The sequence below is a fragment of the Rattus norvegicus genome, chromosome 12 (genome assembly GCF_021556685.1).
Source record: "Rattus norvegicus strain SHRSP/BbbUtx chromosome 12, alternate assembly SHRSP_T2T, whole genome shotgun sequence".
In the NCBI taxonomy this organism is placed as follows: domain Eukaryota; kingdom Metazoa; phylum Chordata; class Mammalia; order Rodentia; family Muridae; genus Rattus; species Rattus norvegicus.
The window spans coordinates 5,524,998-5,552,109 of NC_141545.1; the positions used below are offsets into that span (position 1 = coordinate 5,524,998).

The 27,112-nt window shown below is 43.5% G+C and overlaps 1 long non-coding RNA gene and 1 pseudogene across 2 annotated transcripts in view; one reads left to right on the forward strand and one right to left on the reverse strand.

The window, feature by feature from the left end:
- The window catches only part of LOC148001994 (uncharacterized), a 741,081-nt pseudogene that overhangs the window by 569,427 nt on the left and 144,542 nt on the right, over positions 1-27,112 (forward strand). The gene's annotated exons all lie outside the window — the stretch shown is intronic.
- LOC148002001 (uncharacterized) lies at positions 4,637-8,408 on the reverse strand. Its single transcript, XR_015634183.1, has 2 exons — positions 7,353-8,408; positions 4,637-7,308 (listed from the first exon to the last, which is right to left on the reverse strand). It is a non-coding gene; the product is annotated as an uncharacterized LOC148002001 (long non-coding RNA).

Below are 27,112 nucleotides of genomic sequence, written 5' to 3' on the forward strand. Positions count from 1 at the left end.
CGTGAGACATGACCAGAGTGGCTACCACTACTCTGAGTGACAACTCTGCTACCTCCCCTTTCAGCGAGGGCTTTGCCTCCCATTCCAGTGTTTCCATACTTAACACTGTCTCCTAGGCTTCTTTCCTCCAGATTCTGTCAGTATCATTGTCTTAAGGGTTGAAACATTGCATCACACATGCCCAGTATTGAGGACAACATTTGTAAACTAAAGTATCTCAGGATCATGGTCCTAGCTCCCTCTGGATGCTTTGCTGTACCCCTCCAAGGAGAAGAACATTTTCCAAGTCCTCGAATCTCTTCCTCCAACAGAGGTCATACATTATTCATGTTTGCAGGCCTCTTCTGAAACATATGCATATTCAGGTAGAGAAGAGAATAGTTCCTGGGAAGGGATTAGTCACAGGCGGGCCAGCATGGCTGTTCTGTTTTGTGATACAGTTTTTCTTTCTAGGAGACAAATTCTATCTGTGAGCATTCAAACCTACCTCAGTGTGGAGGGTAAATTAACTGTTTAGATTCCCTCCAGGCACTGTGGCAAACGACAGAATATTGATTTATGTCTCATTAGAAGGCATTTATTTAGCTCCACTCTTGCATGATTTGTATTTTCTTACTCTTTGAAGCTTTGAAGCTGTCCACTTCCAAATTCAAGAGGTTTCCCAGCTGCAATACCCCTGCTGTGGGATGGACTGGGGCTCCAGGGTCTCTTCTTACTGACTGGTTTCAGTTTTTAAAATTACATTACTGTGTGGGAGTTGCGGGTTGGAGGCAGCTGGTGGGGAGGTGTCTGGATCGGAATCCAGTTTGTCAGAGTTTGTGCTCTCCCCCTACCACATGGATTCTGGGTTTGCTCTAAGCTCTTGTAAGGAAGTGGCTTTCCCTGCTGAGTCATTTTATCAGCCTGGAGTTTTGTCTTCTGTGGTGTGTTTTATTTGCAACCCTAATTTCTATAAGCACCAACTGAGGGCAAGAGTTGAAGCTCTGCTGGTAAAACACTTTACTTGCAGACACAAAGTCCAGAGTTTTGACCTTGGTGCCATACGAACAGGGTTTAGTATCACACCTGGTATCCCAGTGTTTGGGAGGTGCAGGCGGGAGTAACAGAAGCTCAAGGTTATCCTCAGTTACATAAGACTGTGTCTCAAAAAATGAAAAGAAACCTTAGCAATTGAATATAACAAGTCACAGAAGGGATGAACACTGACCAGACTCGGGGAGGAGAGGGTTTATTTGGTTTACTGTCTTGGGTCACACAGAGCATTATGGGAGCCAAGGCAGGAACTAAAGCAAGACAGGAACCTAGAAGGAGGTAGGAACTGGAGCAGAAGCTGTGGAGGAACATTATTATTGGCTTGGTTCCTCTATCTTACTCAGCCTGATTTCTTACACAACCAGAGATGGTACCCTAGGGTGGTATCACCCATAGTGAACTGCTCTTCCTCCCACAAATCATTAACCAAGAAAATGCCCCTCCCCCAGACTTGCCTTCAGGCCTGTGTGATTGAGGCAATCTCTTCTCTGGTCTGCATCAGGGTGACGAAATCCAGCCAGTACAGCAGAGTATCACGAATACACTTGGGTACAGGTAGTGGCTAGTGGACAGTGCAAAGAATGAGAGAGAGATAGAGAACTGAAGAAAACCTCAACTCTCTTCATTATTGCAGTAGAAACCTAGACTAGAATGATGAATACTTGCCCCACTGAACAAAGATCTTGTTATATGATTCAGTGGATCTTAATACTTCTTTTTAGCCATTCCCTCTTATTCTTGATTGTTGACTTTTGAGGAAATTACATAGTCTGGGAGAATTTGAGCTTAGGTATTTCGTGCAAACACAGGATTGATATTGGCTAGGTCCCACTTTCCAGAGTCATTTTTTTCTCCATCTTTATTAAATTGGGTATTTTTTATTTACATTTCAATTGATATTCCCTTTCCTGGTTTCCAGGCCAACATCCCCCTAACACCTTTCCCCTCCTACTCTATATGGGTGTTCCCCTCCCCATTCTCCCTCCATTACCGCCCTCCCCCCAACAATCACGTTCACTGGAGGTTGATGAACGTGGCAGGATGAAGGGCTTCCCCTTCCACTGGTGCCCTTACTGGGCTATTCATTTTTACCTATGCAGTTGGAGCCCAGGGTCAGTCTTTGGGTAGTGACTTAGTCACGTGAAGCTCTGGTTGGTTGGCATTGTTTTTCATATGGGGTCTCAAGCCCCTTCAAATTCTTTCAATCCTTTCTCTGATTCGTTCAATGGGGAGGTCCGTTCTCGGTTCAGTGCTTTGCTAATGGCATTCACCTATGCATTTGCCATATTCTGGCTGTGTCTCTCAGGAGAGATCTACATCCAGTTCCTGTCAGCCTGCACTTCTTTGCTTCATCCATCTTATCTAGTTCGGTGGGTGTATATATATGGTCCACATGTGGGGCAGGCTCTGGATGGGCGTTCCTTCAGCCTTCCAGAGCCTTCCTATCCCGAGCTTTCTCTTAGGGTTAGGAGTCGTCTTACACATGGCTGTCCTCTTCACAGCAAGCATACATTGACACTGAGATAGTAGGTGACTGAGCTGGCAAGAGTAGTGCCACATCCCAGCAGAAGATCTTGAGTTTCAGGATAGCTGGGACTATCTGGTGAGACTACTCTGAGAACAGAGATTCTTGGGAACTAAGAGGGGTTCATGGTCTACAGAGAAAATGAAGATCTGTTCCCAAATACCGAGCCTCATTTTGATTAATAAATTTGTATCTTACCCATGGTGAACTTTTGCTCAAAAATTGTTTTAGAGTTGGTCATTAAAAAGTACTGATAGATCTGTCATCCTCTATCATTAATATATTAGTCCATGAGAATCAGAGTACACAGAGATGTTTGGAAGACAAAGTTTCTTGTTAGCATGAAATTCTTGCCGTGGCTTTGCCAACTTTTGGCTGTAAGATCTGAAGACTAGCTAACCTCTCAAAATCAACTTTTTCCTCACTAAGATCTAGCACAGCTACCACCCGTATCTTGCAGAGCACAGTGAAGACTGATAAGCACTGGTGTAGGCACGGCTTGTAGAAATCAGTACTATTTAAGCATTTTAGGAATTTTAAGCTTAAGTAAGCTTTAGTCCGATATAAGTTTCCATTCACGTCGAGAAAGCATAAAATATTCTTTCATTCCATGTTTGCTCTCAAGACAGCCAGGTTTTTGACAGAATATTTGATTCGGGGTTCTGGAGCAGACATATAACCTGATGGCTTAGTGTTCCATACACAATGCCAGACAAAAGGCAGCTTATAACAAAGTTCCTGTATGGTATTTATCTCAGTTACTTAGAAGCTTTGCTTCTGTTTGACATAGCAGGGAAAGTTTGACTTTGATCGTTAAAGTCTTTTGATTCCAAAATAAATTCTGAAGGAGGATGAATGGACTGGTTAAAATCCACTCTTTCCACTGTTCTTAGACTAAGCAACCTGGGGATTCCTGGGGTGTGGGCTTTTCACATCAGCAGCAGGCTGGCCCTGGACAATGTCTGGCCAGCCTCTGTCAGAGGTGACCATTCCACAACCTGCTCCTCAGCGCTGGAGCACTCCTTCAACCATGCTGCAGCCCTGGAGATCTGTACTGAGGACAGTTTCAATTATCACAATGAGAATGGAAAGTGAAAGATCCCACGCAGAGAGACCCTTACTCAAGTCTTGGGAAATCGCGGACCCCAGACACAGAGAGACCATTTTGGATGTAATAAGCAAAGGCGAGGTTTATTACGGAGACCTATTACAGAGATCTCCGGGCCGACACATATCCCACGCAGGAGACAGAGGTGTCGACCCCGAAACTCAAAAGTCAGAGGGTTATATAGAGAAGGCTAGGGGGTTTTGGCGTGGTTACATACAATTGGCTCATTCAAACATAGCAGTGAGAACAAAGCAGAAAGAGTACGTGCTAGAAGTCAGGGGCTTATCAGGGGCCGGAGGATGGCCCTCAGTGAGCTGGGGGGAGATGTCTTCCTGCCAGACGTCCCATGAATCAGTCCCATTAACTCAGGCTGGTTCCTGCATTCCTTTTCTTTATGGCTTGTCAGTCCTGCCTGAACAGTGTTTCCTGTGCTCCTTTATCTTTATGGCCTGCTAGTCCTGGCTGCAGGGCTTAGCCCTGGGTCTGTGGCCTTTTGGGGTTTATTCTTTTAATTTTTATATTTATAAACCTAGAATTCGTATAATTTTCTTTTCATTCCCGTCTTCTCCTATTAAATAATTCTAATCTTAGAATTTTGATATCAAGTCTTATTTGGTCTCACCAGTTGTCCTAACTGACTGGTACTGTTGTCTCACAACCATCAACCGCACAGCACCCACTCAATTTTTAACAAAAGCAATTAACCTGTTTGTCACGCAGGAGCCAAAAACTAAAACCAAGAAAATTATTAATAATGGTCCAGCTGTAGCAGAGTGTAGGGTAGTCATCCAGGGAGATCTACTAAACTAGCTCTCGAACCATCTCTTGTGTGTTTTTCTGTCTGTCTTTGTCTAACCTTTTTTTAAGTTTATTTATGGAGTCTTTAATTACTCCTGAATGGTCTGTATAGAAGCAACATTTTTTTTAGTGTAGCACACAGGCTCCTTCTTTAAGGAATATCAGGTCTGATCTTTTCTTATTTTGAAGGACTACCTCTGAGAGGGAAGTTAGGTATTCTTGGAGGTCAGCTAAAAAGTCTTTTACTCTTTTTATATCTGAGTCAATGGCAGTTCTGAATTCTCTATAAGCCTTGTATTGTAGGGCAACAGCAGATGTCCTTGTGCTGCCCTTGTAGCACCTAGATAGCCCTAGCCCTAAGTAATTCTCAACTCCTTTTTTTTGTCTCTTACTAAGTCTTTAGCATCAGGATTCCAATCTGGACACTATCTGAACCTATACACCAAGGTCATGACTGTCTTTCAGAACTTCTAAACTTATATAGGTTGTGATCCCTGAGGCACAGTCCCAAGAAGTGTTAGGAGTACTAACATATGTAATGTTACATTATTTGTAATAGAAATCAAGCCTATCCCCACACCTATCTCGATGGAACCCAGGACAAACATGACTGAATTTCTCTCTAGGTCCCAGCTCTCAGCCCTAACAGCTAGTACACGGCTGGTGAGGGCTGAGAATTGACGGCTGTCAGGGTGGTCAGCAGCACCAGGTATGGTCCTTTCCAGCGAGGATCGAGTGTCTGGGCTCAGTGTAGCTGCTTCCGACCTGGAACTGATGGGATGTCTCAGGGGTCTCCGGGGCATAGGCTGCTGTCAGCTGTGAGCAGATTTCTTTCTGTATCACCTGTAGGTCTTTTAGCCTGGCACACAAATCATTATTATTATGGCACTATGACATGTTGGTTCAGTAACATCATCTAATACAGTCAGGGGAGCTGAGGCCCCATATAAGATCTCAAAGAGGGTAAGGCTGAATCTGGAAGGGGTATTTCTTGCTCTGAAGAGAGCAAGAGGGAAGGAGTGTCACCCAGTCTGTGCCAGTCTCCATGGTCAATTTGGTCAGGGTCTCTTTTAGAGTTCTATTTATTTACTCTACCTGAATTGAGCTTTGAGGTCTGTAAATACAATGTAATTTTTAATCGACCTCTAAATACTTGGCCACACCCTGGCTTACCTTGGCAACGAAAGTAGGACCGTTGTCTGACCAGATTACCTTGGGCATTCCAGACCTGGGGAAGATTTCTTTCAGTATCTTCTTGATGATTGTAGAGGCCGTCTCTCGTTTGGTGAGGAAAGCTTCTATCTATTCCTGAAAAAGTATCTACAAGCACTAGGAGATACTTGTGATTATATTTTTCTGGTTTTATCTCAGTGAAGTTCACTTCGACTTTTCACTAAACTCTCTAGGTCTCTTTGCCCTGTTTGTTTGTTAAGCATTTACTTATTGACATATCTTATATTTTTTACTGTCTCTCTTGGCTAAAATCTTAAAGTCTATTATATATATTTTAACTATTTGGACAAACTTCTTATCTCTTAAATGAGTCCATTTCTTAATTTGGCAAAGTGAGTCTTTTGTTTGTTCTTTGGGGGATATAGCTTTCTCCCCAAGTGTGTCATTGTCCTTTTATCTTTTAAACAACTTGGGCCTTTTCTTCTGTTGTACATTCTAAGTGAGGCCATCCCTTAGTCCAATCTCAGTTCCCAGTGGCTGTCTCTTGTAGGCCTGTAACCAGGATAGGCTCCTGTATAACCATTTCTCGAGCCACTTTATCTGTTTTGTTACTGTCCCATGTCACTGAATCTCTTTCCTCCTGATATCCTAAGCAATGAATAGTACTCACAGTTGTTGGCTTCATCAGGGCATCTAAGAGATGGCAAAGACATCTGTGGCGCTGATGTGCTGGGGGGGGTTGGGGTTCAGCCATTCTAGATGACATTGTGTTGTCCACCATGGCAGCACCCACTTGTCTCTGACCTTCATTCATGAAGAGAACTGTTCCTGTCTGTGGACAAGGTCCTCGGCTTTCAGCAGGGGTCAATCAGCCAGTCGCAGAGGTCTTTCCTCCACCCATGTGTTTCTGTCAGTGTTTGACACTCGTGCTGTGGTGGCTCCAGGTCCGGATTGGGCAGCAAGGTGACCAGATTGTCCCCAACCGGTGGAGAATTTAGTCCATGGCAGCTGACCAGTGGTCCCATCTTTGGACACTCTATCAGCCACTCTATCACAGTTTAAGTCCTGGATTGGGTGATAATTGTTAGTGCCCGGCTGGCAGGAACGGTGTGTTTCAGGCAGAAAAGCACTAAGCCATTTAACTCCCAGCATCAGTTACTGGTGTACTGAGACAGGTCTTAAGCTCCACATACACAGTCTATAGATATGTATACACATGGCCTCATCCAGCCATTTCAGCCCACGCAAGCCAATTTGGAGAGCAATTTTCTCATGAGCAAGGGATAGGGGCAGTCAGGGATGACCATGAATTAGTGGGTGGGTTACCCGGCCCACGCCAAGGTCCACTGTTCTTCGGGCAGTCCATAAGTATTGTTCGTTGCCAGTAGCTCCTTGCACTCAAGGTCTTTGGATATTGGCCCACTGGGGGGCATAGGAGCACAGAGCATTGGGTCCCTGTCCAGCACTCTAGGACCAAGAAGCTCTCCAGTGGCCCCTCTTGTTCTTTCTTGGGCAGTCCCTGACCCAGTGTCCTTTTTCTTTGTATTAGGCACACTGATCTTTAGCCAGGAATTCTCTTCTGTTGTCAGGTACTATCTTCCTAGGTTCCCTAACTACTGTGGCCAGTATATGTTCCTCTCTTGTCTTTTATCTCTCTTTAGCTCTCTAACTTCTTTTTTTTGTCTCTTTTCTTCCCTAGCTTTCTGTTCTTTTTACCTCTTTCTTTTTTAACCTTACTTTCTCTGTAACTTACACTAACTCTCAGCAACTTAACTTAACCCTTCAAATTTTTGTAACTTTTTCTTCATATCCTTTCTTTATCTTAGCCAGATTGGTGGGGCATTTTTTAGCCCCTCAGAGACCCACCCTTGGAGCCTGGCGGCAGACCTGGCACTCCCTACCTTTAGGCGTCTGAAAAGAGCAGGCAGAAGTGAGGGCCTTCCATCCATCTCTGGAACACTTTTTCTGGCCTCTAGTAGGATTTTGTCTTTCCTCGGTGGTAAAGAAGACCTGTAACAGTTACTAACAAGCATCTCAAATGGGATGGTGAGAAAACAAGGGAATCTTGAGAATAGAGGTCCACTGAAGAGGGCAAATAGCATTTAGTCACACAGCTAAGCCAGGAGGCTTTCTTGGGACAAAAAGACCTTGTGTCTGTGAAACAGAAAAGTGAGCAGAGGGGCAGTCTATCTGTTACCGGTTGTCTCTCTGGACTTAGATTTTCCCTTAAGGAGTACCTTCCTTTAGTGCCAGCTCAGTGGCTTTATCACTCAAGAGACCCATCCTCTAAATGGCACTAGGCTTTCAGTAACAACTAATAATAAAAGGATGGAGAGACGATAGAACCTGAGTGTTAGATACTAAGCAGCTGACAAAAGAATTGTAACCAGTTCACCTGGGGCTTCTTGTCTCTTATATCTAATAAAGAGATTGTTAATACTATAGTACCAACCTTTAATAAAAAAAAACTATAGCTCTCTCCATGTCTCTGAATATCAGGACTGTAGTAGTAGTCCTTTACCAAACTGTCTCAGTGGGCTAAGGGCCCATGGAAACGAAAACATTAATCCTGACCTCGGCCACAGCCAAAGCCTGAATTCTAAATTCAAACTGGCAAAACAAAACAAAGTTCTTTACAGTTTGTTGTAGATTCTTTGAAACTATTTTAGGGGCTTCTCTGCCCCCCAACCTGGGACATTTCTACCACAGGGGCAGGAACTGGCTGCTGTGGGGATAGGATCAAAGGCATTCTCCATGCTAATGATGACCAGTGAGAAAAGTAATTTAATGTTGGAGACTGGCTCCTCTCTTGGAATAGGGCCAGCAGATAAGGCAGGCTCCTTAAAGAACTTCTCTTAATGAGCACCCTCTTTCTGTGAGCAAGAGTTGAAGGTCTGGTCACTAAAAGCAGAAATTCCTTTCTTGTTCTTGTTTTTCTTAGAGTCCTCTCCCACCTCACTCTCAGCCTTTTTAGATTATTCTTTATGTAGCATTTTTAACACAGCCTGTCCCTTTTTTATAGCCTGTTGACAGCATTTCTGATCTTTTAGGCAGCTATGCACTAAGTGTCATACCGGCTGAAACTCCACCTTTAAGATTCTTTGTTTCTAAGCAAAATTTAAATCCTTTTCCAGCTTATCTCAGCTGTCCACCATGAGATTCCCAGAGATCGCAAACCAAGGTGTAGTAATTCACTAAGAAATCTTTTTATAGTGTTTCTTTTTACCTTAAGCCTTTTTCTTTTAAACAGCTCCTGAAGAGCCAGAAAAATTGGGAGAGACTTGAGAAGTCCCCATGCTCGCTGCAGCAGCTCCGCAGCTAATTTCGCTCCCCCCTACTGTGTGTTTCAAGCACAAGCACAGATAAAACACTATGTTTTAAAAACTTAACGTTGGCTATCAACCAACACACCGCCACTAGAGCGGGGTCCATAAAATTAAGTTTTCTACTCACTATATTTGTTCTATAGCAGGCAGCCTAATCTGGGGAACTTTTTTTATTTATAAGCGGTTTCTTCCTCAAGGTTTTTGTTAATGTCTGTTTACACAACTGTTAACAGCAGCTAGGCTGATCAAGGGGAGTAAAGGGAGGGGCATCTCTCTTTGGGGAGGAGGCTCAAGAGAGAAAGACAAAACTCCCTGGCAGAAAACAATTTTTCTCAAGCAAATTATTTTTAACTCTTAACTTAAGCACCAAGAGGACCAAGTAAAACTCTATGACGAACAAAGCAAACAGTTTCATGATTTCAAACACAGTCATCAGTCCAAGATTTTAAACACAGTCGTCAGTCCAAATTCAAACACAGTCGTCAGTCCAAAATTCAAAAACGAAACAAAAGCCAAAAAGACACTCGACAATACCACAGAAAACAAGCCAGACAAACAATATCAAGACAAAGCATCTTATAACCAACTTTCACAGATGCCTGGTACCTTCAGTACGTGGCCCAAACTGCAGCTTAACCTTAGCTGCTTTTGGGATGAGATGGACCATCTGATTCCACCTCCCAACAGGATTCCAGAGTGTCCTCTTGTCCTAACGACTAAGCACACTTGTCCGTGCCTATATTTAAATAGGCAGCCGAACTCGACCTCTGACGGAGTGGGATTCCTCGTCCACTCCCGCCTAGGTAAAAGGAGCATTCCATCTCCTTTGTTCCAGAAAACCAGAGTCAGGTCCTCCTGACTGTCCATAGCCGGGCTCTCCCGACTGTTCTCCGCCCGTGGAACGTCTTCCAGGGGCTGTAGCCTTGCGGGCCCGGGGCGTCCCCCCTTCCGCAGCCAGGGGGTCCTCACGGACCACAAAGGCAGCTGCACTGAGTGGGGATACACATCCACTCTCCTACAGGGCAGGAATACACATCCACCCTCTTACCACAGGGCAGGAATACCCATCTGCCCTCTTACCACAGGCCAGTACTAAGACACACATATATACACACACGGTGGAACCAAAACAGAGACAGACACAGACTGACGAATGCGGCGCCGCTCACACAGAAACACTCAGACAAACATCCAACTCACCTCCAAGGGGTCTTCGGAGTCTGGGGTAGTCGCGCAGATCCCGGACGAGCCCCCATTATTATGAAAGATCCCACGCAGAGAGACCCTTACTCAAGTCTTGGGAAATCGCGGACCCCAGACACAGAGAGACCATTTTGGATGTAATAAGCAAAGGCGAGGTTTATTACGGAGACCTATTACAGAGATCTCCGGGCCGACACATATCCCACGCAGGAGACAGAGGTGTCGACCCCGAAACTCAAAAGTCAGAGGGTTATATAGAGAAGGCTAGGGGGTTTTGGCGTGGTTACATACAATTGGCTCATTCAAACATAGCAGTGAGAACAAAGCAGAAAGAGTACGTGCTAGAAGTCAGGGGCTTATCAGGGGCCGGAGGATGGCCCTCAGTGAGCTGGGGGGAGATGTCTTCCTGCCAGACGTCCCATGAATCAGTCCCATTAACTCAGGCTGGTTCCTGCATTCCTTTTCTTTATGGCTTGTCAGTCCTGCCTGAACAGTGTTTCCTGTGCTCCTTTATCTTTATGGCCTGCTAGTCCTGGCTGCAGGGCTTAGCCCTGGGTCTGTGGCCTTTTGGGGTTTATTCTTTTAATTTTTATATTTATAAACCTAGAATTCGTATAATTTTCTTTTCAGAAAGCATGTAGAATACCCACCAATTGAACCAGGGGAGGCCCTGGAAGGCCACAGCAGAATCGATGTATTGATGTGTCTTTCAAATGAAAGGCTAATCCAAGCTTTGTGGATGTTGGCACCACATCTACAGATTCTGATTACGCTTCTCCTTTGCCACACCCAGCACCTGGTAACTGGCCATCCTACCAGGAAACAGAATCGGCTTATTTGGTCCATCAAATCAAACAGGGGCCACCTGTGGGAGAGGTAGAGGTTCTGGATTTCAAGGACCCAGCATTGCTTTTGGATCCAATGGGCACCAGAACCCCAGCTCCTCCACAGGCAGATGCAGTTTTCCTAACTCCAGACAGGAAAGACCTGGGGAACAGAAACACCCAGTCCTATTCAGAGGCATGGCCAGTGCCTTCAGAGCCAGATGTTCCTGTTGCTCCTTTGGAAGGAGAAATCCTTCCTAATTACCCCGAGTCTGGTCACATGCCACCCCTGAGTGGAGGGAGGTATGTGGTAGGACTGGATGACCATGTGCGTTCTAAAGCTCAAGGCAAGTGCATTGAAAAACTTGGCATTTGAGGTTTTGTTTAAGAAAATAATAGCAGAGTTGACAAACTATGCATGGACATTCACCTGGGCCCATCCCTGTACCAGGCAGGCTGGGGCAGGCTGGGGTAGGCTGGGGCAGGCTGAGACAGAAAGATTGTCTAGGTTCAAGAGTAGCCTGGGCCATATAGAGAATTCTAGGCCAGCCTGGATTATACAGCCAGCTCTCCTCCCAAGTTTAATGAAAAATTTCAGTTTGCAAGTTCAGAGAAGGTGAGCCATGTCAAGGCTTCATAGGCATTGCAGGATGGAGGATACAGCCATTTAGCTTTGATTGTGGTAGTTAGCTGTGCAGGCTTAGACAAACATGCTGAAGAGCCTTAGGGAGAGAATATGGTATAGACACCTGTGTCTGCTATTAGTTCTGGTTCTTGTCCCCACAGCTGTGGCCTACACCTCCCCTGAACCACCTTATCCTGGTTCTGTGACTCACTAGCACTAAAGGTAGCAGGAAGAAGGCAGGGGAATGCCCAGAGGGAACAACTTTTCATCCACCCTGATGGACTGGGAAACTGGTCCTAGATTCATCCTCCCCCATACCTATCTCCTCCTCTCCCTGCTCAATGATCTCTGCCAGGAGGAAGTGTCAGAGGTCACACCTCTCTCCACAGCATTTCAACTTCACAGTTTTTCTGTCAGTGTTTTGATAAAAACATTAACCTAGCAAAGAGGATCTTCTGGTTCTGCTGGACATTTTCTGCAGGTTCAGGAGTTGTTTAGAGAAATAGTTCAGGAGGGAAGAAAACACTTTGTGTTTAACAGGGTATAGAGTAATAGTTAGGGTAGGACTGTTGTTGTGAAGTTTGAATCTTGGCCATGCTAAGGCAACTTATTTCACCCTCAAGTTTCTGATTTTCATTTATAAATGTATTGCCAGGATTTGTTGTTAGTATATGTTATGTTTTGAGTGCCTGCATTAGTCTGTTTCTTAGAAGACAATTACAGCCATCATTACTAATCTTTAGAGGATTTAAAACATAGCAAACTGGAGGATGGGGGGGGAGTGAACAGCTGGGCTGGAAACCAGAGAGACTGAAAACAGAAAGTTTCATTAAAAAGCTTTTACCTCCTGGCTCCATTTCTGCTTGATGAAGTTTGATGAACATTTGTTTTTGTAATGCCAAAAGCATGGATTTCTTTTAAACGTTCTAGAACTTTCAAATTCTTCTAACAATCTCCTAAAATATTCAGTGTGAGTTCTCTCTATCTAAAGAGATTTAAAGGCACGAATCAAAAGTTTCCTCAAAGAGATTTTGTGTTACAGATGTGTTTCTGAGTGGCCTTTTGTTGGGGGTTGTATTTTCCTGGCCCAGGAAGAGCACACAGTTATTGGAAAGTGGTCTATGTACAGTTTGAAACCTGAGGAGTGGGCTATGGCCCAGCACAAAACTGTAAACTGATCTAAAACCTTCAGAGAGTTTTCTTTTGCATCTCAGTCATGGTTCTTGAAGCGTGAACTTTATAGATGACAATGTGTCACAGTGTCAAAGGTTGTGCGTGGCTGTTTAAGAGCTCAGAGAGGCCTGAAATGGAACCAGTCACTGGGAACTGAGGGTAACAGCATAACCCAGGAGGGACATAATCTGTGGTATTTAATCAGCTGCCAAATGTAGTCAATGCTGACATCTAAATGCTAGAATGTTTATGAAAAAGACATTCAGGGGGAGAATGTCCAACTGGAAGCTTTCAAGTTGTAGAGGAGAAAAATACATTTAAATTTTATTAAAAAATATTTATGTGTGTTCATGTGTACAGGTTCATGTGTGAGAAAGCCTAGCCCTTAAGAAAGAATGTTTGGTGAGCTGTGTGAAGCATAGAAACACGTAATTGTTATTATTTATGTTCAGAGGAAACCCTGGTGTCCCGGAGGTTTATCCAGCAGCTGTGGGCTTACTCTGGGCAGCTGTTGTCATGGGGCTGAGACCTTCTAGTACCAGCTCAAGGTAGGAAACGCGTGGCTTCTGGTAGTGGATGGACTTGAGTTCCCCCACAGCTCTGTTGTGTAGTTTGAAGACAGATGTTGTTTGAACCTTATTTTCTGAATAGAGAGCACCCTTCCCAATAAATTTTAACTTCCCCTTTAAGCATATAGTATTTGGTTTGCTGAGTCAGGGAATTAGGATTTTGTTAAAGGCTGAGAAAATTTCTCTTCTTTTTAGTATTGTTTTCATTAGGGTGTGTGTGTGTGTGTGTGTGTGTGTGTGTGTGTGTGTGTGTGTTTCTGTGCACGCCTGCCTGCCTGCCTGTTCATATATATATATATATATATATATATATATATATATATATATATATATATATGAGTTGTTTCCTCCCCATGGGAATAGGAATAGGAGCAGTCCTCTGAAGTGGCCCCAGGGCAGCTTATGCAGCATGATGGTATAGACAGGTTCCATGCTGCCACCCTGAGCAGTGTTTCTTTGTCCTGAGAGCTGGCTGCAGCCCTGCTCATATTGGGAGCTTTCAATTCCAGTCTGCAGTACATTTTTGGTTGTCACAGCAGAGAGTATCTGCATTCTCACCGTCAGGGAGATGGACTCCATTTGCAGAGAGAGAGATTCATGGGGAAAGACTGTTAGTCTCAGCAGATTGAGCAGCTGTGAACTTTCCCTTCACTAAGGCCATCCCTAACTCACGCCTTGGGAACTGTTCCCTACAGCTTTTACTCTGGACTGAGCTCACCCTCCGTGTTGCCTGCTCTATTGTCATCTTCCACCAGGTTCCGGCAGCTACACACACAGACCAGTTCTTTTAGTCTTGGGCAGGGATTTTGTTGCAGCTTTCAACCTGGAGTAGCAAGCGCTGCTGAGGTGCTGGGGTCCTCATAGCTGGGAGAACTGAAGTAGAGGAGGACGGTGAGGCTCAAGGTCGCAAGCTCTGGGCCAGGATGTGGTGGTCTCACAGGTGGCCATTTCTGAGCACCATCTCCACTGCTGTTTCTAACCCCCTGGCTTCTGATACTTGAAGGCCGTTTCTGACTTTCCCATAGCGACGCAGGATGGGGAGGGGTCTGTGGGCAGCAATTAGACACACCACCCAACCCGGATCAGGTGACCCAAGGGTGTCTGTTAGCCCCGCCTTCGCCCTCTCCCCCATGTCCCACCCCCAGTCTTCGGCCAAGCTGCTCAAGTGGTTCTAGCTGTTGGCGGGGTCCTGCAGCTGTGATAGGCTCCTCCTCTCTGGCCCCTCCTCCCCACCCACCTCTAAGGCCCTCCTGGGATAGCTGTCCTCCTCTGGGGCCCTGCACTTGCTCCCAGCATGGTGGCTAGGCTCACTGCTCTCCTCCTTTACCTATTTTTGTCCTTGGCCATCCTGGTCCAGACAGATAAGGTGAGTGAGGGCTGGGGCACCGGGGGAACCTGCCCTGGTGCCTGGGGTTCGATCTGTGCATGAGCGACTTTGTCTCTACCTGGCTGGCCTGAGGTGTGGCGTCTGGATAGGAATAGGGAGACCTGGCTGCTCTGGGCCTAGGGGTGAGGGTCTAAGATTTTCTGGAACTGAACCAACACTGAATTGAAGATGAGGGATGGGATCTTTTTAGGGCTGGTATGAAAACACTAGGATGTTAAAATCCTAGCCAAATATTAGTGATAACAGCTGTCCCAAGCAGTGTACCTTGGGAAAACCTTGGAAAAAGCAGTCATTTTGAAAATTGAGGCCACCTGCAACAAAAGCTTCTAGAGAGCTTCCCAGGAGACTCTCTGGCCACTTTCATCAGGAACTCACAGGGTTAGTAGAGAGACAAAGGGAAATTAGGTTGGGGGCGACTTGTACTTCCTAATAGAATCCTACGTGCTTTTGGTGTCTGTCCCTACATTTCTAGAGACTCTGGTCATATTTTGTGGAGGAGGTGTACACAGAAATTGTGCTGAATCAAGGGAACGTTTCTTTCACCTTGTGCAACTCAATTTGTAGACCAGGCCTAAGTGGCATCACCTGTGGTCTAAGGTTTGAAATGCAGTAGCTCCTGAGTTACTGAGTCAGATCCAGTGATCTATTTAGAATAGTAATCAGATTCCCAGGAATTTGCAGGCACATTCAAGTCTGAGTAGTGTCTTCTTATGATAAATACAGTCTGTGATTGGGAATTGCATCTTAAGCATGGCCCAGCAGAGTCTTCTTTCATTTATTATGTCCCATCTCCACATCAGGAGGGGAAAAATGGCTTAAAAAAAACACTGCGATTGTAGTTGATTCAAAGCAGCATTATGCTTTGAGCTTTCTAAAAATGAAGGCAAACCCAACCAGTGAGAAGCACAGGCTTAGGCAAACCAAACTTGGCCTTAGCACTGACTTCTAGCAAGGTTTATGTCACATATAGGGAACACTAGGAAAGAGAACTCCTTGCCCAGGTCATTATGATAAATGAATGAATGAATGAATGAATGAATGAATGAATAAATGAATGTAGAAATGGTTTTACTAAGGTAATTCTGTTGGTGTTGGTACAAGAACTTTTCAGTGAGCTACAGAGAGATGGCCAGTCTGGGTTCTGGTTTCCAGGAACTGATGCTGCAGAGGGTGAAGACAGCCAACACTTGTATCTCTGCGATGACAATATGGTAGAGGAAGAAACCCAACATAAACATCAGATCTATGTCATGGACTGGTATGGAGGGAAGGAAGCAAACAATCACAGGGATAAAGAGTGGCTCATGATTTTAGTCTCCCTTTGGGGATAAAATTTTTATTGTCTAGTGTCCTTTTGTAGAGAAAAGTATCCAGTAGCACAACTTGTCCTTGAGCTTTGTGTCCCAAACACTGCAGGAGATGCCTCAGACTTTAAATATCAATTGTTTTTCCTTTGGTGAGTTGAAATGTGAAGCCCTGTGCATGGTAGATAATTGCATCTTATACAATGGAGGTTTTGAAACTAGACTGTGAATGCCCTTAGGTTTTTCCTGCTTTGAAGTAAGAGAGATGAGGGAAGCTGGTAGAGGGGAAGTCATACAGTGATTAATTGGCAGCTAGTGTTTGCTCCCAGGCTCCTGTGACTCCACAGTCACCATCTTAAAACACGCGGCATAATTCATTTAGACCTGGAGGCTGCCCCACTTCTAACCTTCTGTGGCTTTCTGAAAATGAGTTCTCTAAACCCGTTCAATCAGTCCATATAATGACTCATAATCGCAAAAGATGTCTCTGGTCCAGGAATGTGTCCATCTTAGATCAAGTACTACTCCCTGGTGTTTTTGTGCCCATCGTATGTCTTCCATCCTTGTTTGCTTGCTTTCTTTTTTTAAAAGATAGAGTCTCAAATTTGCTATGTGTTCAAAGCTGGCCTTGAGCTCTTGATCCTCCTGCCTCTGCTTCCTGAGACCTAGGCTTAGATTCCTGATTCTCTTGCCTCTCCCACCTGAGACTTGGAGTTACACTTATGTGCCACCATGTTTGACGTGCATCTTGTTTTGAATCAACACTACAACTCTTTAGGTTAGATATCCTCACTTCCAAGTAAGGGGACTGTGGCTACACGTCAGAAAGAATAGCAGGGTTCAACCAGATAAGAACGCCACTCTGTGACCTTTTTGTTTTGTTTCATTTGATCTAAGAATACTGAACCAGAAGTATCTTTGCTTTAAAGGTAGGCACCTAATTTTTCTGCAGCAGGGTCCAGGGAGCTCTGCACCAGTGTCCCTTTATTCTTGTTCTTGGTCCTCAGAAATGGGTTGTACCTGAACAACCCTAGAAGGCATGGAAAAGGTTCCAGAAGCACTTTGGCACTCCTGGAGGGTTCCAATGTCCCTCCAGGCGCTAGGAATTAGCAACACATTTTAGCTCTCAAAAGTTGAAAGGGTGATTAAAACGTCACTCTAGAGACCAAGGGGCGTTAATGTTTATGTGTTCTACCGCTTCTGAGACATCTTTTGAGGACAGGTGCATCACACACATGTATGCCATGCACCAACCTGGGAAGGTTGCACAGTTATCTGCACTGACACTCAACGTACATAGTGACTTGTTTCAAACTGCTTTGCAATTCTATCTTGCCATAGTCAGGACCATCCAATCAGATAGACAGCTCTCAATGGACAAACTATAAATGGCTAATAAATATTTGAGGAAATGTTCAATATCCTATGTCTTTGGGGAAATGCAAATTAAAATTTCTTGAGCTTAGAATGGAGTTGATGAGGATGGGGTGGGGGCGGCTTACTCAACATTGGTGCAGCCATTGTGGAAATTAGTATGTGGTTCCTCAAAATCTGTGAATAGAACTCCCATATGATTCAGCTTCACCACTCCTGTGCATGTACCTAAAGGACCTTAAGTCAACAGACCATGAAGATAGCTGTGCACCATATTTGTGATTATTCCCAATAGCCAGGGCATGGAATCAGTCTAGACTCCCATCAGTTGACAGGTAGCTAACGACAATGTGGTACATACATGTACATAATGGAGTTTTGAGACGATTATCATTATCATTCTTTTTATTATTATTTTACTATTGGGGTATATGTGTCTAGCCACACTGCATGGTACACATGGAAGTCAAAGGACAAGATTCTTTAGTTGATTGTCTTCTTCCACCCTACAGGTCCCAGGGATCAAACTCAGGTTATCAGGCTTGATGGCAAGTGTCTCTACCTACTGAACCATTTTACCAGCCTCACAATGGATTTCATTCACCTGTGAACAAAAAGAGTTTTATTCCTTGCTGGAAAATGGATAGAACTGGATATAATCATGGATAGAACTGGATATGATCATGTTAAGTAAAATACATCACCCCGAAAAACAAATACCCAAGTTTTTCCTCTCATGTGCTAAGTCTATATGTGCATCCATGTATATATTTATATTCATAAGACATGAAGATAAAGCAGGACTGTTGAGAAGAGATAACGGAGTAGTAATATGGCAAGAAAAAGAGGAGGTTAATAGGGAAAAAATAAATAGAACCTTTTTCTCAGATGTGAAATCAGAAGGGAGACTAAGTAGTGGATAATAGGGACGGTGAGCATGAGTGAAGTATGAAATGTTACTTAGGTTTGCCTGTTTCTAGATGCAGACAGCAGAGCAGTTCCTTAGCACCAGGCCTTTGAATTTTAGCCTGGAAGTTTTATGCAGGTTGGGGTAGCATAGTGTGAGAAACCTTCTAGCATATACGAGGTTCTGGGTTCCAGGAAGTAGTGGTGGGGCAATAACAGGAAAAGGAAAGTTGGTCGATTGATAATAGATATCTTGTAAGCAAGGGAAACGTGGGTGCTGTCCTGTGTGGTGTAAGATGTTTGGCACATAATCTCTTGCCTTTACCCAGCAGGTACAGCACCCTGCTCACTTGCCTGGCAACCTGAAGACGACTACAGAGAGCGTCCAGTGTGTGCCGAGCAGTAGATTTCTACTGGTGGAGCACCAGTGATATTGACAAAGATGTCTATCTCATGACTCTTGAGATATCTCTGTATGCGTGTGGTTCTAGGGCTGGGAAAGAGGAGAGCCTTGTACATATCACAGAGATGCTCTACTACTGCCAAGACACAGCCTAGACCTTGACAGAGTTTTTCAGAACAGGATCTCTGTTTGTATTTCAGGCTAGTCTTGAACTTATAAGCCCCTCCTGCTTCTGCTCTAAAATGCAAGGATAAAGGTTTCAGACAGTTTGCAGATGTGTTTTTGTTGTAGCTTTTTTTTTTTTTTTATAGTTCCCTCTCTTGATTTCAATATACTCAAACACCCAAGTTTTCTGTTTTCCTTGCTGCCTCAGTACAGATGTGTTGGAAGAAATGTGGTCAGGGGCCATCTTTGTGGTTTGGTGTCAGCTGCACTCATCTCAGACCTAACCTGGACTCTGGTGAGATTTGGCTGTCCTAACTGTATAGCAAGTCACTGAGATGGGTAGATGTTAGGTCTCGCCAGTCTCAGTGCCTGATGACTTTTATTTTATTTTTGGTTTTGTTGTTGTTTGTTTGTTCTTTAATTTGAAAATCTTTTATAACAAAAGTTTTAAAAAAATGTGCTTTGATGGCTAGTGGAAGATTCACTCTGGCTTATGCCTTAAAAATCTATTTTAACCTGTCATATGATAAATATCAATAGTCAGAAACCATATTTAAAAAGCACATGAAGGTCTTCAAGTGTTTTAGCATCTAGAGTTGTAAGACCAAAAAGTTTGATGCTTCCTTTGGCAAAATTATAATCAGGAGAATTGTTTCTGCTGTGCACAGTGTTTATCACTTTATTGTTATGAAGTGATACCCGACTATCTACTGAAGTGGCTGTTTTGGTTCTGGCCACCAGCCGTGTACTAAAGTAGCCATTGTGTAATGGTCTTGCCAGCACTTGTCAGCTTTATCATGAACTAAACCCACAAGATTTACACTTTTATTATACAATTATATTATAATTATATATTTGTAATTATATTTAATTTAAATGCTTCCAATTACTGCAGGGTTGTCTAAGATAGCTTCTTCTTTAATGAATTGTCTGGTCAAGCCTTTGGCTCAGATCCTTGTGTATATTTTCTCCTGGTTCCTGCTAACAATGCTCTTTTTTCCTGTTTTCTTTGCTGTATTTTTTTCATTATCATTACAATATCTATCTGTTGATATGTGTGTCTGTCTGTCTATTTATGCAAGTCATTCCCATTGTTTGCCCTAATCTTAAGTAGTATATGAAAGGACTGATAATTTCCTTATTGACTTATTTGAAAAAGTCAGTATCTTTTGTTTATCAAGTCATGTACTTTGTGTTAACAGACAAGGACGTAAAATATTCTTCTTTGCTCTCAGTTTATAATCTAGTACAACAAAACCAAGAGAATATAATATAAACAAGGGATTGAACCTAGCATAGTCGCTTACTAGCCAAATGCTTTTTTTTTTTTTTTGGTTCTTTTTTTCGGAGCTGGGGACCGAACCCAGGGCCTTGCGCTTCCTAGGTAAGCGCTCTACCACTGAGCTAAATCCCCAGCCCCGTAGCCAAATGCTTTTGAGCTCTATGCACAGCTCCAACCTTGTCTTTCTAAAATTATGCTTTGTTTTTGAGATCTACTTACCTGCAAGTTTCTGCCACTTACAGCTGAGAATAAAATTTTCAAAGTTTTAAATGCTATTAGGATTCCTCCCCACTACCATTGATTTTTTATTTTTTAGAGAAGATCTTCCTGTGTAGCTCAGTCTGCCACAAAATCTCAATCCTCCGCCTTAGTGTTTACAGTGCTGCCACTAGAGGCCTGCCCCACTATTCCTGGCCTACCTTGGGCTTTAAAATATTGTTTTAGATTTATGGTTTACTATTTTATCACTAGAAATATTTTTCCTACATGCATGGATGTGTATCATGTGGTGCTTTGCGCCCTCAGAGGTCAGGAAGGTGTTCGATCCCCTGGCACTGGAGTTACAGATATAAGCAGCCATGCAGATGCTGGAAATCAGTTGCCAGCACCCCGGTCAGGTCACTTACAACCACAATAGCTCCAGGTCCAGAGTATCTAAGGCCCTCTCTGTAGGGACTGCACTAATACAGATTTAACCCCTCGGCCCCTGTATGCATAATTTAAAAAATCTTAAAAAATGTAATTTTCTTTTACATTATTGATATTTCCCATTCAAATGATATCTATGTAATTCTTTTAACTTTGGGTTTGTTTTCATAATCTTATTCATTTTCATTTCTCACAGGGCTGTTGCCAAACATTGTATAGTATAGATTTCTGTTATGAATAGGATCTTTTCCTCCACCTCCATTTCTCTAACTCATGAATATTGTTGCCTGAAAAAACTTAAGATTTTTTTTCATATATCTGAAATTAGCAGCAACACCCTTAACTACTTTCTAAAGTTTTGTGTGTGCATGTATAACATGAACAGCTTCTGATGATGGACCATAGTCTCTAGTCTATACACGCATGCACACACATACACACACACACACACATGAGAAAGAGAGAGCTAGAGAGGCAGAAAGATAGAGACAAAGACAGAGAGACAGAAAGACACAGAGTCAGAGAGAGAGACAGACAGAGATGGAGAGAGGGAGACCGGGAACACTTCACTGACTGAGCTACATTCCTCCACCCATGTTTTGTTTTGCTGTGTAGCCTAGGAATGTGCCAGGATGCTTGGTTTTGACCAAGTTTTTGAAATGTATAGTTACAGAATATTATCCATTAAGTCCAGTTGAATATATGATTCGTACACAAACAGGTATTTTGGTCTGTTTTATTTAATGTTATATCCCTAGGACGTGCAAGAGGGTAGGTGTTTTTCAGTTCAATGGAAGGAAGAACAGATATATCCCAAATTTTCCATTCACAAGCACAGAGATATAGTGATTTTGTTTTGAACCAGCCATAGTGGGGAAGTTGAAGTAAGAAGATGGTCTGTGTGTCTTCTTATTCTCTGATTCCTTTTATATGGTAGCTCTCTGCCTCACCAGGCTTCTTATTCATGAATTTTCATAACAGCTTTATTTGAAATTGCCTGATACTGGAATGAACGCATATGTCCCAGACAATGGAATGAACTGTAACAATCACTTGGTGCACTCCATTGGGAGAGATGGCTTCACAGTTGGGGTGAATGGACTCAGAGAGTGGTAAACACTTCAAGCAGTATGATGCCACAAGTATGACTTTGCTGGAATTACCTCACTGTGGAGGCAAAAAACAAATTAGTGGTCATTTGGGTTCTGAGGTGGGTAGTGGATGGAGACCTAGGAGAGTTAGAGACAAGTATGTGTGTTAATCGGAGGTGAGGAGAAGGGGCCATTATAGTGATGTAACTGTTCTTTGTCTGGACTGTGGTGGGGTCACATGACACATTTGACAAAAGTATGGATGAGCAAACATTCTCGAATGAACGAAGATAAAACAGCGGAAGTCTAAACCCAGTGTATGGTTGTGTGAATTTCAGTATTTTTATTGTGATGATAGACTATGTCTTGCCATAATGTGACTTTTGGAGGAAACTGAGCAAAGCACAAGAAACCTCTTATGTTGCTTCTTACAACTCTGTGAACCTGTAGTTATGTTGGTAAACTTTTGAGATCCTGTGGTTCAGTAATTCTGAAGACATCTGCATACATGTCATGGGTAGAGGGCAACACCATGTGTCTTCAATTGTTCTCTACTTGTAAAAATATATTTATTTATTTGCCCTTTTGTGTCTGTTTTGGCTGCTCATTAGTAAGTGCATCACTCGAATGCAGTGCCAGAAGAGGGCGCCAGATCTCCTTGAACTGGAGTGCGGGTGGTTGTAAGCCAGATAACACATACCCAGTGCTAGATTTACAGCCGAGTACCACCACATCCGGCCTTTACATGGCTGCTGCACACCTGAACTCAGGCTCTTATGCTTGTGCAGCAGTAACGTTACTCAGAGGTCTCCCTAACCCTGTTTGACTGTTTGAAATAGAATAGGTTTTTCTGACATTGGAATCGTAGCACCCAGTTCCTCATGCTCATGTGCACAGCTGGTTTCGTGCTTGGGCAGTCAGGCTTAGGTTTTGGTTGGAAGCCAGGTATATTTATGGTCCTTAAGACATAAGACCTCCCTCTCTCCATCTCACACCCTGAATACTTGGCCATTTCTCATCCTTCTCAGCACACATTATACGGGGCATCACTGTTGCAGATGGGAGCTGCAGAACTCCTGATCCACTAAGATGTGAGACATGTCATCTGCTGACTCCTGTGGTCCCTTACCGAGCCACTCTGTTAGGCTTCCCTCACCATGATGCACTTTATCCTCTAAGACTCGAGTCAGTGTGAGGCCTTCCTCTGTAAGTTGCTTCTGTCAAGTGTTTGTCCCAGCCACAAGACTAGAAGTCAGAAAGTGGAGAGATGGGCTGGGCTGTTCCTCACTTGGTTCCGAACTTGCTTGGTCCTACCATCAGGTAATCCCAGGCACAGAGACTGCAGTTACACACGCTGTCAAGGTGCATTCTAGCTGCAGCGTGGCTCAGGACTCTGTGCCTTTGCACCTGACTGATAGCCCACTGCGTAGCTGGACTGCATCATAGGAGATGACCTTCCTCACCTTTCTCTAGTTTTACTTCTCTCTTCCTTCCTTCTCCTCTCTCCCCACCCTGTTTCTTCTTGTATTCCTTTCAGCAGACTGGACTGCCCCAGTGATCCTGCACTTCTGCTTGTCATGCAATGGAAGATGGCTGTGTTGCTGTCTGCTCAGTAGTGTTACAAGTGATATGTGATTGGCCAGCATCACCCTTTTTATTGTTCTTGGGTAATTTTCCGTATTCCACGTGTTTCTCCTGAAAATAGATGTTTGAGTTACTTTGCTTTTTATTACAAATGAAACATGTCTGAGAGACCAAGGAGGGGCATTCCTGACTAATGGAGCACATATATGTTTAAGGTCTTAAGAAACTTCTGGGGGTTTCTAAAGTGTTCCTACCATGTTCTACTCTCAGCAGCAACGCATGGCACATTCCATTCTTCCTAAGATTAAGAGGAACTTCCAGAGAAACAGAAGTGGCTTAAATAAGAAAAACAAATTCACTCAAGAAGAGCTTTGAATCACTAATAAATGTTGACTGAAACACAGAAAAATGGTAGAACCACTTTGGAATGCCTCCTGTGTCTAGCTATTGTCTGTGGACACCCATGTGCTCTTTTATTTTTATTTTTTATTTTTTTTTACTCTTTCCCAGGTGTTTGGATGGAGCAAGGATACAGACATGCATGCCTGAGGACATAATGTTTTAATTATACAGATGTGTGTGGCATCCAGCTTGAAGTTCTCTGTAAACAGGGCCAGCTGTTCCTGACATTTTCCTCTTCTTTGCTTTTTCTTTGTATAGAGGCAGATAACGAAAAATGATGATTTCTGTTCCCTCTGATCAAAGACTGTTAACCTTTCAGCTATAGCCTTATCACAAAGCCAAGAACTGCTCATTGAAGGGGGGAAATGGGCCTGTTGACATTTTACAGGATTTTTTGCAATGATAAAGATCTTTTTCAGGGTGGGGCCAAGGGCACAAACACCTGTAATGTGTGCACTGTCCTGAGTGTCCTTACATTCTCAGGAAACAGGGGGCTACTGCTTTGTCTGTACTCTTGGAACAAACACATATCCTCCTGAAAGGACCAGAGTTTGTTGTGCTGATAGAGGGGGCACGTGGTAGACTGTGCTGAGGCCTTCACAGCCTCTGTTGAGGGAGTAGTAGTGGAGGGGCGAGCCTTTCTGTCTGGTATCATTAAACAATGCTTGTCATCTTAGGCTACGACTTGGCAGGACACTTCCATAGAGCAGGACACACAGATTCATATGGACCAAAGTGGCAGGAAAGCAGTTTCCTAAGGGAGAAGGTCTTGGTTTTTTTTCATTTAAGAATTTAAGAGGAGGGCTCAAAACCTGTGCACTCTGTACTTTTGGTCAATCGTCATTGGCTATCTGTTAGTCTGGCAGGCATGAGTTTTAAAAACACGAAAACAGTATTGGAAAAGGATGTTCTGGCTCAGGGGGAAACCCAGGCTTTGCCAACCTGACTTTAAACAACTTTTTTCATAGAACTTAGCACAGCTTGTTATGCTGGGGGTGGGGTGGGCAGTGTAGGGAAGAAACATAATTATGTAAATTTTGATCTTAAAGCTTTGTTCGTATGTTTCCTGGCAGGCTGTTCTTTAATCTCTAGCGCAAGATTGCTCAGAATTACCATATATTCTCATTAATTGCATTAAAATTATAGCAAAGGTTGTTTTTGCTATAATCAAGAGTGATTTTGATTAATACTTAGGAAATCAAACCCCTCGCCAGCAGTGGGAATGAGAACAACCTCAGTCAGTCGTTCTTTCTCTTCCTTCTCTCCCCTTCTTGCAAAAGGCCAAAGATACAAATGCACCAGAGGGATTTTTAAGAGTCTGTTTGCTTTTGCAGATAGTTCTAAGGCAATCACTCCAAAATGGGAGTCCATTTTCCTCTCTCTTGAGTGTGAAGAAAGAACACAGAAGTGCACACCAGCCTGCCTTGGCTGGCAACAAACAGTGCCAGGAGCACACACACTCTCTTACAGGCTGACTGTTAAGTCAGCAGAGAATGCTGGGAAAATCTAGAAGATGAAGAAGGTAACATACCCATGAACCCATGTAAAGAGGACATGAAAATTGCAGACAGGTATTAGATAAAAACTAAAGGACCAGTCGAAGATGATCTATCTTTGCTTTTAGAAACCATACCTATTGAGGCATCCCACATTATAACTTGCTCTGACTTCAAAGCATAGTTTGACACGTGTGTTTTTGTGCTTATGATCTGTTCATGAGCGTTCATTAGTACACTGTGTACAGTGTGAGGTGGAGCAGGTCATTGAGGGAGAAAAAGACACTGGAAAGATAGTCATTTGACACGCTATAGTTTCTAATGTTTCAACCACACCCTCCTCCATTTTCCCTCCCTTCTTTCCATTCTTTCGAGTACTGAGGCTGGAAACCATGACATTGTGTGTGCTAGACAAACACTCTATCAATGATTCTCTGTTGCCTCCTTATTGATCTGTGTATTAATTTTTGATCACAGGATAGGTGTAAAGTAGTGTATCTTCACTATCTCCTCCTTCAAGGAGTGCTCAGTACTCTAATCAGAGACATAACCCATTTGTCCATTGTCTTTTTCCTTGCCAACCTCTATGGTTCCTGCTTTTAGGAAAAAGTGGGGCCAGCTTACAGGTTCAGGGGTTCAGTCCGTTATCCTCAGGGCGGGGGCAGGGCAGCATCTACACAGATGTGGGGCTGGAGAAGCTGAGAGTTCACCATCTTCCAAGGGCAGATAGGAGAAGACTGGCTTCCAGTCAGCTTTTAGGAAGTCTTGTCACACTATTTCTTATATTTGGACACTGTAGGTATTTGTGTTGCACTGCTTTCTTAAAGTTACTGGGACACAGTGGAGGTAAAGTACTACATTAACAACTGGCCACACAGCAACATTTGATCCATTAAAGACTGAATACCTGACAGTATGTATTATTTACTTCTTTATTGCTTTGAAAGACACCATGGCCAAAGCAAATTAAAAATAAAATTAGGATGATGTTTCCAGAAGGTTAGAGTCCATGAGAGCAAACAGAAGCCATGGTGTCAGGAGCAGCTGAGAGCTTACATTTTGGGTAATTTAGTGTGAGCATGAGTGAGTGTGTGTGTGTGTGTGTGTGTGTGTGTGTGTGTGCGCACGCTTGCATGCACAAGAGTGTGTACATTAATGTGTATGTGTATGTATATGTGTAAGAAGAGAGAGAGAGAGAGAGACAGAGAGAGACAGAGACAGAGAGACAGAGAGACACACACACACAAAAAGAGATTGATATGTACCATGGTGCCTGTGGAAGTCCAAGAAAAGTTATGGAGTTGATATTCTCTCACCTCTGTATCGGTTCAAGGAATCGAGTTCAGGTTATCAGGGTTTCTGCTTTTTATGCAGAAGAAAACTGTACAATAAACTACATAACTTAAAAATTGAAAAGAAATCATAATTTTTTTCCAATTCCCCAGAGTAGAATTCCCCAGAGTTCAAAGTATCAGCAGAGCCATGCTCCTGAGTGTTCCTGGATTTCAATGGAATCCTTCCTTCCTCCCCCCGCCCCATTCTTAACTACTTTGTATCTCACTAAAATATAAGAACAGCTAACCAGTTTCCTGTGGATAGATGTGGTGTCTTGGAAGCCTTTCTTCTGGATTTAGATTAGTGTGGGCAAAGGATGTGTCCCTCAGGTGAGTGGAATGCCTTTCTTTGTCATCTCAGCTTTCACAAGTCCTTTGTA